Source organism: Crotalus tigris, unplaced genomic scaffold (genome assembly GCF_016545835.1).
Source record: "Crotalus tigris isolate CLP2741 ecotype Arizona unplaced genomic scaffold, ASM1654583v1 scf7180000018371.15429387391:27106975, whole genome shotgun sequence".
In the NCBI taxonomy this organism is placed as follows: domain Eukaryota; kingdom Metazoa; phylum Chordata; class Lepidosauria; order Squamata; family Viperidae; genus Crotalus; species Crotalus tigris.
This window is the reverse complement of record NW_024096970.1, coordinates 12334117-12350717: the sequence shown is the minus strand read 5'-3', so window position 1 is coordinate 12350717 and position 16601 is coordinate 12334117. Positions and strand designations below refer to the sequence as shown.

At 34.6% G+C, this 16601-nt stretch overlaps 1 long non-coding RNA gene across 1 annotated transcript in view; it reads right to left on the bottom strand.

Moving 5' to 3' along the window:
- The window catches only part of LOC120311864, an 89565-nt gene that overhangs the window by 17264 nt on the left and 55700 nt on the right, over window positions 1-16601 (bottom strand). Inside the window, exon 3 of the long non-coding RNA XR_005557749.1 lies at window positions 7059-7277. This is a non-coding gene — a long non-coding RNA (uncharacterized LOC120311864). The remainder of the gene's footprint in view (window positions 1-7058; window positions 7278-16601) is intronic.

The window sequence follows — 16601 nt, the reverse complement described above, 5'->3', positions numbered from 1 at the left end:
CATGAAAGCAATACTTCCTTCCAATGGCTACTGTAGGAACATAACAGTCTCGATCTTGAACTGATTTTGAACTACATTATGTCTAGACTAATTTTTGAAAGTTTCTTCCCCCACTTCATTTGTTTGTTTGTTTATTTTTAATTAATATCTTGCCTGATTAAAAAAACTTCAACATTCCTTTGTTGTCATCTAAATTAAGATATTCAATTTCTATGAAATTTAGATCTTTTTCTTAGGTCAACATACAGAGGTACAATTGGGTTTCTTTTTACCAATAAAGTAGTATTTGTATAAATAATTGGCTCAATTGTCAAATAAATAAAGCAATCAAAGTAAGATCATGGAGAGGGTTTACTCACAGGCATCAGAACATAAGGCTGGTATATGTTAAAATATCTGGAAATTGATTCAATCTATTTTCACAGCACCTTCATTATAATCATCTGAGCCTCCTGGATTTTGTCTTCTTATGTATAACAAACTGCAGATAATTAAATGAACTCAATTTTTTATTTATTTTTTTTAATCTACAGCTGAAGTAAAAAGAGTATTCAGAGCAATCAATTCTTCAGAAAATGAGAAAGCTCTTCCTAACACATACACACACACACACACACACACACATACACACACACACAGAACAACAACAACAATCATACTTGCAGGTAAAAATAGTTGCAATACTAAGAATAACTAAGCAAATGATTTTAAGTGAATCACAGATTTGAAAGGGGCAAGTGAGTCATATCCCAGCACAGTGCAGAAATCCAAATTAAAACTCCAGAGATGGCGGTCTAGATTCTGTAAGGAAATAGAGCTACAGTAGTACTTTCTTTGATCTGCTTTTATCCTTAATAAGTTCTTCCTAACATTAAACTGGACTCTGTCATTATGTAACTTAAGACCATTCTTCTTTACCCTGGACTTTGAGTTTACAGGAAATAGGTTTTGGCTCTCTTCTCTGTGATGCCCCTTCAGGAAAAGCATTCGTGTTTTGCTAAATTAAACATGTTTTTTCTTTTTTTAACCTGTAAGTCTTCATTCCCAGTCGCCTCTTCTCATTGTCTTTAGCCTTCCTTACACCTACTCATGGTTCTTTTTAAAAGTGTGGTGCTCACAGCTTAGTGTTAGAGGTGGGATCTGAATAAAACAAAGTGCAGTGAAATGATGCCTTCCCAATATTTTGAAATTATACTTCTGTGGAAACAGTCTAATATACCATTTGCTTTTCTGGCAGCCATGTCTCACTGCTGATTCATATTCAGTGCAACTCCAGATCCAATATCCCTAACACACGCTATTATCCTATCAATTATATCTGATGCTATATCTGTGCCTGCGATTTATTTTTTCTTAATAAAGAATTTTGCATTAAATTGCACTATATTACCTTCAACTTACTTCTCCAACCTTTGTCTCATCTGCAAATGAATATTGTTACAGTAAACTTTTCCTTTGTGTCTTCATTTAAGTCACAATACTGTAAATGCAGTAGTTCAACATCAAGCCATGTGATACTCCAGTTTAATGAGGATTCATTGCTGAGCAATCCTTCTGTTTCATTTGTAAGCTTGTTGACCTGATAGATATGCTATTCAGTCCAGTCTAATTAGTATAATAACCAAGGATACTAACAAAACTGGGCTGAACTCAAGATATATCAAAGCATTTCTGTAAAGAAGTTAATAATAATAATAATAATAATCCCCCAGTGAGGCACTACCTTGACGTGGTTGTGGGGCTTGTGTACTCTGAGGAAGATGAGAGCTATGCCAGAGGTTCAACCATACTGGACAGGTCTCATCAGAGGAGTCAGACAAAGAGTGTCTCTCCCATAAAAAATATGGTGAGACGTAAATTTCAGAATGCCATACCCGCTCGGATGTCACCCGGGTTAACAAGGTCTGAGCTAGATATTGGAGTTCCTGGATATCTGGTGAAAAATGGGTTACAGGACTCAGGACTGTTGGCCGAGCAACCAGAGCCAGCAGCTGCAGAACTACTGGAAGAAAAGGTGTTTACCCATCGCAGATACACAGTGATTGAAAACAAAGAAATAATGATCTGTTACTAGAGATCAAGTCCAACAAGAAGAGGATATCTAAAACAAATGCACCAGTTCTGGAAAGAACAACATCCAGAATCAGAAATAACAGAACAGAGACTAGCAGATCAACCCAGATTTATAATACGAAATAAAGTATTCACAGAAACAGAATTGGACGAACTGCAAAGGTTTACCTAGGGCAAAGAAATCAAAGCCTTACCAGAAGTAATTCAGAATGTAGAGGCAAACCAGGGGGAGTTGGAAGTGAAGGAATCCAGCAGAGATATACAACTGTTCTCATTTGGAAACCAGGCACCTCTTCCTCAGGAAGAACAAAACTCTCTAACTAAAGAAATAAAAGAATTGAAACAAAGAATAACCGAGCATCTAGAACAGCACAAAAACAACAGAATAAGGCTGCCTGCATTGAAGCTTGTTCCAAAGAAACAGCTAGCACAAGCATTAAAAGATGAAAATACTGCAATATCAAGTATAAGCACCAATTCACTGCAAGAAACAAACCAACTAATGTACAGCACAGCTGCAGTTATAACAGAATACCTGGGAGGCAAAATCAACAAAGAAGAAAAACAAACAAACAGTGCACCACAAAAATGGAAGGTTAGACTAGAAAATAAGATCAGCAAGTTAAGATCACATGCAAGCAAGCTAGAACAGAGGAAAGAAAAGAAGCTGAAGAACAAGAAGACCAAAGAATACCTAATCAAGAAATACCACTTAGAAACAAGGAAGATCAAGGAAGCACTGGAAATAATAAAGCAACAAATAACAGCTATAGCCAGGAAAATCAGTAGATATGAAGCTCGAATTGCAAACTATAGGCAGAACCTCCAATTTCAATCTAATCAGAAACGCTTCTACCAATCCATCAATGGAGAAACTGCAATGAATCAGTCAGTACCTGACAAGGAAGAAACAGTGCAATTCTGGAAGCAGATATGGGATAACCCAAAGAAATACAACAAGGATGCAGCTTGGTTAAAAGAGGTGGATGCAAATAAAACAGAAGTTGAAATGAAAGAACTAGTAATAACAACAAAAATGGTAGAAAAAAAGAGCAAGGAAAATCAAAAATGGTCAGCACCAGGTGAAGATGAACTGCATGGGTTTTGGTTGAAACATCTAACTGTTATACACCCACTCATTGCCAAGCAGTTCAACAATATACTACAAGGAGGAGAAATTGAAAAGTGGCTAACAACTGGGAAAACCTACCTAATAATGAAAAATCCAGCAAAAGGGGCAACACCAGGCAACTACCGGCCAATTACCTGTTTACCAACAACTTTCAAATTACTAACTGGTGTGGTAGCTGATGCAGTACAACAGCATCTAGTTGAAAACAATCTCTTTCCACCTGAGCAGAAAGGAAACCGCCCCAATAGCAGAGGAACAAAAGATCAAATCCTAATAGACAAAATGATCTTGGAAAACTGCAAGAGAAGGAAGACCAACCTGAATGTGGCATGGATTGACTACAAAAAGGCATTTGACTCTCTGCCACATGATTGGATAATAAAGTGCCTAGAAATAACAGGAGTCAGTAGAAACATCAGAAAAATTGTGCAAAGATCGATGGCACAATGGAAGACACAGTTGCAGATCAATGGTGAGAGGCTGGGAGAGGTTAATATCAAGAGAGGAATATTTCAAGGAGATTCATTATCACCATTACTATTTGTTATTGCACTGTTTCCTCTGTCAACAATACTGAATAACTCAGGACATGGCTATCAAACATCAAAAACATCTGCCAAACTATCCCACCTCCTTTATATGGATGATCTGAAGCTGTATGGAAAAACATCATCAGAAATAGAATCGCTGCTCAACACTGTCCGTATATATAGCCAAGATATTGTAATGGAGTTTGGCTTGGACAACTGTGCCACACTTACTATCAAACAAGGAAAAATAATGAAAACTGAAGGAATCAAGATGCCCCACGAAAATAACATTAAGAGTCTGGATGAGGAAGAGTACTACAAATACTTGGGTATCCTTCAAGCTGACAACATCAAGCACACTGAAATCAAGAAAAAGATTAGAGATGAATACATCAAGAGAGTGAAGAAGATCTTAAAGTCCAAACTCAATGGAGGAAATACCATAAAGGAAATCAACACCTGGGCAATTCCAGTCATAAGGTACACAGCTGGAATAATGGACTGGACTCAAGCAGAACTGAAAGCAATGGATAGGAAAACCAGAAAAATAATGACAATGAATCATGCCTTTCATCCACGCAGTGACATTGACAGACTTTATCTACCAAGGCAAATAGGTGGGCGTGGAATGCTACAAGTACATCAGATGGTTGAAGAAGAAAAAGTGGCTTTGGAAGAATATCTGAAGAACAATGATGAAGATGCACTGAAATTAGTATATCAGGAAGGTTTACTAACTACTGGAGAGACCAAAGTGGCCTACAAGAAAGACCAAATGAAGAACAGAATAGAGGCATGGGAAGACAAAACACTACATGGCCAATACATGAAAAAAATAGCTGGGAAAGCAGATAATAATAAAACCTGGCAATGACTAAGAGCAGGAAAATTGAAGAAAGAGACCGAGGGACTAATTCTGGCTGCACAAGACCAAGCCTTAAAGACAAATGCATATAAAGTCAAAATTGAGAAGACAGCAACAGACAGTAAGTGCCGCCTATGCAAAGAAGCTGAAGAAACAGTGGATCACCTGGTAAGCTGTTGCAAGAAGATTGCACAGATTGACTATAAGCAGCGGCATGACAAAGTAGCAACAATGGTGCATTGGAAGATCTGCAAAAAATATCATTTGCCTGTAAACAAAAACTGGTGGGATCATAAAATAGAGAAAGTCATAGAAAATGATAAAATTAAACTGCTATGGGACTTCAGAATTCAAACAGACAAGCACCTGCAACATAACACCCCAGACTTAACAATTGTCGATAAGAAAGACAAAAAAGTCTGGATAGTGGACGTGGCAGTGCCTGGAGATAGCAGAATAGAAGAGAAAGAATTGGAGAAAATAACAAAATACAAAGACCTACAAATAGAAATAGAAAGACTGTGGCAAAAGCAAGCAAGGGTAGTACCAATAGTGATAGGCTCCTCGGGTGCAATCCCAAAACAACTGGAGCACCACTTGAACACCATTGGCATTGACAAATTCGCTATTAGTCAATTGCAAAAGGCAGCCTTACTAGGAACTGCTTCCATCCTGCGACGATATCTGTAATACCATCAAACATCCACGTCTGCCTATTCCAGGTCCTGGGTAAGGACTTGATAGGTAGACAAAATGCCAAATCCAGTCTGAACATCTGGCTGACTGTGCGATGATTCATAATAATAATGGCAGTACATGAAAATAGCAGAAAAGAAGAGAAAGAACTGGTGAAAATAACAAAATAGAAAGACCTGCAAATAGAAACATTTATTTATTTATTTATTTATTTATGAGACTTATATACCGCTTTAAGTGCAAGCACTCTCTAAGCGGTGTACACCAGTAAGCAATGTATATATATATTTACATTGCCCCCAACAATCTGGATCCTCATTTTACCTACCCTGGAAGGATGGAAGGCTGAGTCAACCTTGAGCGGGTGAGATTTGAACCGCTGACCTGCTGAACATAGTCAGCTAAAGTGGCGTGCAGTACTGCACTCTAACTGCTGCACCACAGAAAGCAAAGGTAGTGTCAAAAGTGCCTTGGATGCAATCCCCAAACAACTGGAGCACTATTGGCATTGATCAAATCTCTAGCAGTAAATTGCAAAAAGGCAGCTTTACTTGGAACAACTTATATCTTGCAATGAGACCTTAACAGTATCAAATATCAACATCTGCCTATCCCAAGTCTTTAGGAAGGACTTGATAGGTGAATAAAAATGTCGATTCAGCCTGAATGTCTGCCTGACTGTATAAACACCATAAAAAGAATAAGGTTGAAAAGGTTAGCTCTCAACAAATACAACCTTTTAGTAACCACTGCATAGTTTTTAAATTTCTTAATAACATTTTAATCTTCCCAAGAATATTGCCAGTTATTGATGTCAGACTAAATTCTATTTTCTCATGTGCTTCTTTCCATTATTTTTGAAAACTAAAACAACAGTTTTCCTTTCACTAAATATATACTTTTTTGCGGGGTGTGGGGGAGAATGATATTATCACGTCAAGGTTACAAAAATCTGGTTGATGCTTAGAAGACTAAAGTGAGCTGGAGTTTCTCTCCTTCTTTTATGATTCAGTTATTATATGCTTGTTTGTTTTCAGGGTTTCTGAAAGTTAAATAATAGAAATTACCAATATGTGGTTTCAGTCACTTACAATACACTAGGATACAATTTATTTGCTTCAGAAATTTCAACTCATTCAAGGTCAGTTGGTATTCCCTAAATGCAGTGCTTTTTTTCTAAAAAAAAAAAAGTGCCAGAACTCACACACATCATGCAATCCGCCTTGCCTACCCTACAAGGTTTCATCCAAAAAGGTGCCAGAAATCCTTTCTGGGCGTTCTATGAGAAAAAAAGCCCTCCTAAATATATTTCTATCAGAGTTAACCTGCATTCTGTATGAATTTGTAAATTATTATATTTGGACAAGATATTAAATCCTCCTAATATACAAACATAAGCACACAAGACTATTACTTCTGTATGTCAGAATGACCTCACAGCTGAGAACATGTTGAAACTTATGGCTTTCAAGTACAGTGAAATGTGTGCCAAAAACAACATTATAAGTATGCATAAAGCTATTAACAAAAGGTACTAAGAGCTTGGAATGTCACAAACTGTTAGGAAGAAATTGTGCTAGCTGAATACATATGTATGTACGTACGTACGTATGTATATATGTATGTATGTATGTATGTATGTATGTATGTATTACTACACATTTAAATATTATTCTAATGTACATTGCTAGAAGTTAGATATATAGCATAGATAGAATATAATTTGTTTTAAAATAAGCAATATCAGCATGTGAATGCTTACTATTTAAGTGAATCCTGTTCTATGGTTAGGTCAGCTTGTTCTAAGACATTCTGTCTGGACTATGATACTTTGGCATCAGCTTGTATTGACTCCAGATTTCAGGCTGTTATTCTGACCTCTTCCTCTGCTCCCACTGGACAATCTCCTTACTGCTGTAAGCTTTCAATTCCATTTCCAGTTCTGACCTCAAGAAATGGTGGCTGCTCATGTGGATAAGCCCTAAGAAAAGGAGAAAAAATACACAACAAAAGTATTGATACAAATGGAAGTTCACCTTAAATTCCATTTAAGTTCCTGTTTGCAAAATCAGTTGGTGTGTGTGTGTGTGTGTGTGTGTGTGTGTGTGTGTGTGTGTCCAGGTATGTATTCTATAGAATCTGATTTGACTGGTTTTGCTGGTTTGTTTTATATCAAAATATCCAAATCTTCTTATGAATAAACATGACTTTGAGATGATTATTTCTATACCAGCTACATGCCATAAATGACTAGTTTCAGTAGTTGTGGAGTAGTACAGTACCAATCAAGAGTAACATTTATGAAATTATTTACAACCTGATACAGTTAGGTAATGGCCACAGATCATTTCTGATATATTGGAGTGCTGAATAAAGACAACAGTCTAAGTAGCTACTATAACATTGAACTCATAAATACAAGAAGATACATCATACACTCTTTTAGAAGAAACAGCATTTATAAGCACTCTTTGTGGAAACAATAAAATACTGAGAATTAAAAAAAAATGTTTCCTGCATGAACCATTTTTTTTTCTTAAGAACATGTTCTTCATTTACTTATTGGTAGAGGGAGTAATTGCTTTGTTGGTAACTAAGGAAACCTTTCAGAAATTTCATATGCTAAATGAACTATTAAAGCAAGGAACAAATAGATGTAATATTAAATAAGGGAACAATGTGTAACAATTAATTTCTCAGGAAGTTGGCACTGCTTCAGAAAATGATGTATGCTGAAGAAAATGTTGGGCCTAAAGTGATATATAAATTCCTTTGATGTGAAAATTGATTTACTGTCTTTGTAAAAACTGGACTGAGATAAAACAAATGAGAATATCCTCTTGAGCAAAGATCTAAGATTAGAAGGCGTGAAAAGAACCAGCCTCTTCTCAGAATATCTCATTTTCTGAATTAAGTGTCATTTAAGCCCCTCAGTCTGTTGCCTTATTAACTCTTCAAGCTTTACTTCGTTTTTTTAAAAATCCTCTTTGGACAATGCTGCTTAGATGGAAGTAAGCCCCCCCCCCCCAAATGGAGACTAAACACTGAAATATGTGAATGATTACAGAGATGTGGAATTTTAAAGTGAGACATTTTTTAAAACAATCATATTTCAGATTTCTATCAAAAATATTTGACATATCTAGGACTTCTGGTTTGCATTGCAGCGGAAATGGGATGCAGGAAGGCAGAGCTCTGCCTTCCGTGTCCGATTTCGCCCTGCTGGGGGCCCTGAAAAGGGCCTAAAATCATCCTGAAGAGACAATGAAGAGGAGGGGTGCCTTATTTATCATGGAGAGACAGCAGTCTTTCCATTCTATCCAAGGAAAGCCCTCCAAACCAGCAGGGGAAAGACCGGCTACATTAGCTGCTGGCAACTGAAGGAGAAAAAAAGCACTACTTAAGACATTGTAAACAGCATGTTTGGAACTGGGTGAGAATATTGATCCTTTCTTTACTGTTTTACAATTTAATTTTCTGGGAAAGGCTCCCAAGAAGTGAAAAACCTTTGAATGTAAATGGAAGCAGCGTTTTAATATTGAAGTGGAAGTAATATAAAGCTACAGTTTCAATAAATTTGAAAACTGAGATAACTGTTAAGATTTTCTCTTTGGAAAAAAAACATTGAGGTGAAATATAAGAAATCAATCCTTTGTTTTAAGAGTGGTAAATGGACTTTGAATGACAACTAGTGGTGGATATGTGTATAGCACCATAATTTGCTTTGCTTGGTGATTCCTACTTTGGGAGAACAGCTGGCAATAAAGGAAAATATTTTGATATACTTACCATCCTGACCTTCTTGGATTATAAATACCTACTGAGTTTGTATTTTTAACTTCAAGAGCTAGTGGGAGAGAAAGAAAAAATTGACCTTGGACTACACCAGGCTGGGAAAGACTTTTCAGCTGTTTTCATAGAGGTTGAACATTTTGAATATTTTGAACATTGTGGATTACAATCTTGCCTGATTGACAATTTTTGGTATACTTGAAACAAGGGATTACTATAAAATATTGATTTCAGAACTGAATCTATACTTTGGAAACTATTGGATTATAAAGGATACATTTAAAGACCAGAAAACTAATCCCAGGAATGATTTCTCAAGAAAAAACAAACACCTTTCAGAAAGAAATATATTCTATGCTACAACTAATTCACCAAACAATAGAAGATTTGACCTTTTAGAGGGGGTATTATATGTTTAAATACTTCTTTGAATAAGTTTAAAATAATAGATATAATTAGACCTTTATAATGCAAGATATGATTTAGAATTAAGATAACATTTTTTCCTCTCTTTTTTGATATGGGAAATAAGATAAGAAAAGGATTGATTTGAATAAAACTTTTAGCTATATAAATGTAATTAATATTGAGAAAATCATAACTGATAAAGACATTTCAAATACTGATGGGAAATTAAACTTTAACAAGGACAGGATATTGATTAATGAATTGACATTATTGATTTATGAATTGACATTATTGATTTATGAATTGATATTATTGTTATTGTATATTAGTAAAATATGATGAAGATGCTTATATCTAACACTGTATAGATTAACAGTACCAAAAATCATAATGGTGTAATGAAGGGAAAATGGAAACAATATGGAGAAGAAAGGAGGATCTGGAAAAAAATACTGGATTGTATAGTATTGAACAGATTTATATTGAAGAGGTTAATGTTAAATATCTGAACCCAGACAACATGTTGTTTACTAAGTACTGAAGACTGTAATTTTTAAAAATTAATAAAACTTTTATAAAAAAATATTTGAGATATCTCATATTCTATATTGGTTAGTTGATAGACTTTGCTGATATATAAGTTAAGTCACATCAGGCCTGGTTAATATCTGGATGGAAGATTCCTAGGACCATAGACTACACAGGAAAATGAAAATTATCCTGGAAGAAGACAATGACTGATAACTTCTATTTTCAAAAAATGCATGTTTATATTCCTATAATCACCAGGCATCAATGACCTGAATGACTGAGAATCTCCATAGACACCAGGCATCAATCTCCACTCAAAGGTGTTGTTAAGCTTTATTTTGTTTTAATATTAAGATCTTGAAAATTCTTTTTCCTTAATTCTCTGTGTTAGTAAGTCTGTAAAGAGTTTAAACAATCTTTATTTGATGCGTCTATTTACTTCAAAAAAGCCTCTAGCCATTACAGGTGTGCCAATTAATGTTTGTGGTAGTGAATATAATTATTAGCAATAAAACTATTCACAAAACTCAGTTTTAGAAAGTGTCTAAGAAACTTGCATTCCATTGTATTTTATGCTTGAGAACATCTAAAGAGAGTGGAACGAATGGAATTTTAATGTAATCAGTAAATTGTATTAAGCACCTTTTTAACAAAATCAGCTATAATTTTTAATGGTTAAAACTGTAGTGCTTTGATTCTATCTATCATCTATCTATCTATCTATCTATCTATCTATCTATCTATCTATCTATCCATCTATTTATGTCAGTTGTAGTGTGCCTGCACATGCGCACACACACACACACACACACACACACACACACACACACAAACACAAATAAATTTGGGGCAAATATTCAAAAGATAATTGTTCTACATTGTAAATCAAAAAGACAAGCAATTTTAATCAACTACTCTTTCATGAAAATATTTTTTTCTTTCCCTCAGTATACCTTTTTCCCCCTGGAATCTAGAGCCACTTTACTAATTCTAGAATCACTTTACTGCTACTTTAACAAAAGATTCCATGACTTTCAAAATGAAGACTGTTCTAATAGAACCAAGGCTTCTCATGAATGGGAGAAATATATGAAGCCAAATTGCCCTCATTGGAAACTTTTGGGAGATTGGATAAGCCAAGAAAAATCTTAAACTCATTTGATATAATTTATGCGCTTTTCATAATTTTTCACTGCGCATACTTTTCTGAAAATGCTGAATTCTGTCCTTTTTCTCCAATCTATTTATTGCTTCCTATGATATCATTGCATGAATTCCAATAAACTCAGGCAAATATGAAGCAGGGAATGCTATTTCTTGTAACAATTGTCTTCTGTGTAAAAAAGAAAAAAAAAAGACAGGGTATCCCTGGATTAAAACAAAATGACACACTGGTACCCACAAACATTTCTGGTGTTTCTCACACATGAGCAGCTAGTCTCCCAATCATGAAGAAGTAGAGATTTCCTCAGTCCAGAATTACTGCTCACTGAGGTGAATAAAAGAGACCAAGGAAGAAGTATTTTCTTTTCAGCTGTCCTTCTAAAGACAACTTCTCCTTTTCTTGGAGTGAGTCATTTTTGCATGACTGCTTTGTTGTCTTTCTCCATCTTGAATGATCTGATGCTACAGCTTCCATTCTATCAGAAATATGGTTTCTTTGTTGCTCTTTCTCCTTGTTTCTGGAGATTTTTCTGATTTTTTACACTTTCTTTGCCTGCTGCTGAGTTTTCCTCTGTGGGAAAAAAATCTTTGTATGCCTCCTTTCAACTGATGGATTTGCAAAATTACTGCAATATTTTTATTGTAATAGAAAGGAATCTTCTAGGTGATTTGGTCTTTAGTTTTCACCATAACATTTGTAGAATAATTTTTAGCATCACCAGGTAAGGAGAAAGGATTAGGCCTTTCTGAAACAGTGTTTCTCAATTTTAGCAACATTAAGATGTGTGGATTTCAGTTTCCAGAATTCCCAACCAGCATTTGTCTGAGGAATCTTAATGTTGTCATTCCTGAGAAACACTGCACTAGGGAACTGCTGCTATTTTATATGGACAATATGGAACTAGAGATGGACACAGAGTCTGACATCTAGAACCGCTTAATCAGACACGTCAAACTCACAATGTCAGTGATGTCGCACAATGTATCGGAACTTTTTCCCCGTTGCCAGCAATGGGGTGGGCATGGTTTCCTCGTGAAGCGTCTAGCCCGTGGCCCGGCAGTTTGATACCCCTGGCTTACATCCACAAAGAATTAGGAACAACTCTGCAGTCTCTTTAAAAGTTGTGGTTAAATTGTAATTTTAAATAAGACTGAATAAAGTCCAATATTAAAGTTTTTGTCTGTACATATATAAACTAAATAACATTTCACTTTCATTGCATTTAGTTTTGCCCTGATTTTCCCTACCCTTTTTGACTGGTATAGTAATCAATTATCACATTTCAAAAAGAGAAAATCCTTATGTTTGCGTTGAATTGTAGCATTTAACTTTTTTTTAAAAAGAGAACAATTACATTAGAGAAAGGGTATCCACACAGAGCAGTCAGAAACTACAAATGGCAGTTCAACAGTGCAATTGAAGTTCTGCCCATTTTTGTATACACTGTGTGCAGAATACATATAAAATTAAGCAGAATTTTGATTGCCCCATCATTGTCTCCATCTTGATTTTTTTTAATCATACAATATGGACAGCTCTGTACAAAACTTTGGAAGTAAGTGCTAAAGTTGAAATTATATAAGCACCAAACTTACACTCAAATGATAAGGGACCCAGTTATGCTCAGTTTGACTTAACAAAATTATCAGGGAAAGGAAATGGAAACATGCTGTGCACTTGGTTTTGCCTGAATATTATTTGTTAGGGTAGAGAAGTACTGGAAAAACACAGAGCATTCACATAGACCCAATTTGTTACAGAAATGATCCTGCTTTGAGCAGTTTTGGCAGTCTTTAAAACCTCTTATTAAGGTTCACTGAAGGCAAATTATGATCATATATCTGCTAACTAGATTACATTTTATGGTTATTTTGAAGGATAGAAATAAGCTTTTGAAATTCATCTCAATTTATCTTTGTTTAAATGGATTTATGAAACTAATAAATATTTTAAGATAATTTATCTCTAGTCTATATTATTACAATTGTTCAAGGTGTTAGGTTTGCTACAGCATAATATTTTAGCTAAAAGCTGTGCATAAACATTTCAATCATTCTCCCAAATTATGGACGGGCAGCAAAACCTTCTCTCAGAAGTTCCTTTGGGAGACTAGGTGAAACAAATCTGTTCAATGATTACATGGTAAAATGAAATCATAAAGTCATAGTTTTATTATAAGAGGAGCATTTGGTTACTAAACATTGATTGAAGTTTCACAAACAGTTCGGGTTTTTTTTTTCAAAACTGTTTTTAAATTTCAAGAATGCTTCAAAAAGTTCAGGGAGTTCTTAATTGCTGAGAAAAGTCATCTTAAAATCTCTTAGATAAACATTTTATTAAAAGGCCCAATTTTACATATGAACTTCTCTTAGTAGGAAAAAAAACTGTTTGCATGTGACAAATTGTCCCTGGGGCTATATCTGCAAGGCAGAATTCAGACATTTGCAGATAAATAACAAAATAGTGAGCATGCTTTGGTGAGATTCAAGATGCTGAAGATAGCCCATTTTTTTTTTGTATCAATGAATTAATGAATTAATAGTGCAAGACAATTTCCATAAATCTGTAATAAAAAAGCTAACCAATGAATGCAATTCTGATTGTTCTAGTTTTGATGATATTGTGATAGGAGCAGACTGTGGGCTAGAGTAGCCTAAAGAGAAGTTCCCTGAGGATGGAGGCTCCAGCATGAGTATGAAAGTTAGGAAGACAAAAACCTTCGGCCCCAGTGACCGACTCAGATTGGATCTTTGAACCACTTTCTTCATCCCAACCACTGTGACCACCAGAACAAGCGTGACCTCAGGGCACATTCTGTGTCAAGTTCTGTGTTGTATTTTTATTTGAGCATAACCACATGTGAAATCCACTTTAGTACACATTTAGTATACTCTGGCTTCTTGCTTTTATCAATGCAATTGTCCCTTAAGTAAAATTGTGTAATTGTGCATGCATTCAATTGATACATGATGCTTGAGTTAAGCCCTGATGTCTTCACAATCTAAAGAATCTATTTCTATTCAAATGTGAAAGTTAATTACAAAAGGTAAGCAGGATTTCATAAAGTTTGAAAGAGCAGCAATAGGGCTGCAGTTGATTAATTACATTCATAGACATTCTGTATAGTTCAACCTTTTGTTACAGAGTATGAGCAACACCTACCCCCTGTGTTAACTACATCTAACAAAAATATGGTTTAGTTTGTAAACCAATGACTTCACTCCAAAATGTATTAATAATCTTTAATGATATTGAGAACATTATCACTGTATATTCAAGCAAGTACTATTCAATAGCTAAGGCTACATGCATCATAACTTAAAAGGCAATGTATGAAAAGATACTTTGTTGTGCATGCCATCTATTTAATGTTAGTATTGTTCAATGTGAATAACACTAAAGCTTGCCCATGGAAAACTGACTATTTGCTGAAAACTAGTTTCCCTTTTAATCATTTTTTCACACAACAGACTCACACTGCACAATGTTTATGCGCTCTTGGGTACATGAATTTCCCCAAGAACATGTTCAAATGTCACACAGTTCAACTATGTATAATGTCTCTCAACAGGCAGTTTTGTGATATCTTTGCACATTCAGTCTCTGGCTGTGATTCTTAAATTTGACTTTATCTTAAAATGCATTATAAGCTTTTGCATGATGAATAATTCCATTTTTCTCTTAGGGTCATTACAATAATTTCATTTAGCTCTATAAATAATTGTACAGCACATTTTTTTTTAAATAGGTGTGCATTATTTTCAAGAAGGAAATTCAAGAGGAACTTCCCTTGAGAACAAATGAAAGGGCCAAACAAACAGAAAAGCTGAATATTGGGGTAGGAGGAGAATGGTATGCTGAATTTTTAATGTCTTTCTTCAGTTGTCCTGGTTGAGAAGTTAAGATAGATTTTGAGGTTTTAATAATTTCCTGGTTGTGTTGTGAACTCTAAATATGATTAAATCAGGGATATGTTTTTAAAGATCATTTCACAAAGCATATACTCCCAATCAAAACAAATGTCATAAAAAAATCAACTCTAATGGAGTAGATGTCACTTCAAGGTGCCCCCTTCTCTCTCTCCCTCTTCCCTTCTCTCTTTCTTGTCTTTTTGGCTGGAATCTCATGAATTCTCCTGCAAGCAGAATAAAATAGTATGAGAATGTTCAATCTACCAAGACTTTAACCATTTTAAAAATATGAATGTCAACCCAGGATTATCCCAAAGCTGCTTTTTCAAAAGGCAACTGGACCTTTTTTGTTTTTTTCTTGAAGTTGTTTTGCTTTTTATCCAAAAGAATCCTAATCCATTTAGGGATTCAGACAATCATTACCTGGATGACTGTGAATCTCCATAGACATTCAATCTAAGATTGTTACAATTGCTCTCTGATAATAAAGTACCACCATATCCACTGGAAAAGTAAGAAAAATATTAAATTTCTTTAGATAAATGTTTATCAGACACATAAAATATTATCCTAACTCAGAAAGCATGTCTTGTAACTTCTTGTAAGCTATATAACTGAATTAATATATTTCATTATATTTGCACATACAAAGTATGTATGTGTGTGTATTTTTGTGTGTGTGAATAATAATTGCATTAGATAACTATCTATTCAATTGTAAGGTTTTTTTGCTAAAATGATATACACTGACAATGTATTTTTACCTTTGTGTTTTGCTTTTTTACTCCTTTTGTCATTATTTTAAAAAAGCAATAAAATAATAAAGATTGCTTGTCTTAGAAAACCTAGCTACGTATGACTTTGTCTAAGTATACAGCCTTGAATTATTATTAAAACAAAGCAATATTTATCCTATTTTATAGAAATAACAAAGATACACTAGAAAATAATTTTAAGACTGACTTCCAATTTATATTTTGTATAAAGGTAAACATATTTACTGATAATGATGATGTTATCCATTCAGTCAAGTTCAACTTTTGTTGATTCTATGGGCCAGGTTTCTAGAGTGTTATTTGGTTGATTGAATAATGCTAATATCGGTTTTCCATTATGCACCATTTTCTGAAAAAGCTGGATCTGGCTACTACCAAGTCCATAGATTTGACTACCATACTGTATTGATTGCTAGTTCATTTGTCTACCAAAACTCAAGGCAGGTACTACTATAATCAAACAAATTAATTAATACATAAAACATATTACATTAAAAACACTGTAAAAGAAAAGAAAAACAGCCCTAAAGCTCTTGTTTCTTTTGGCATATTAAAGAAAACAAGCAGAACCAACAAAAGTCAGATTACAAATTAATTAAAAAGTACAGGGATAGAATCTTGAATAAGATTATCCAGTTTAATGATATCATTACAAATCCCTTGAACAAAAGCCAAATATAAAGATGCCTTGAAATTAACATTGAAATAAAAGCTAATAATAA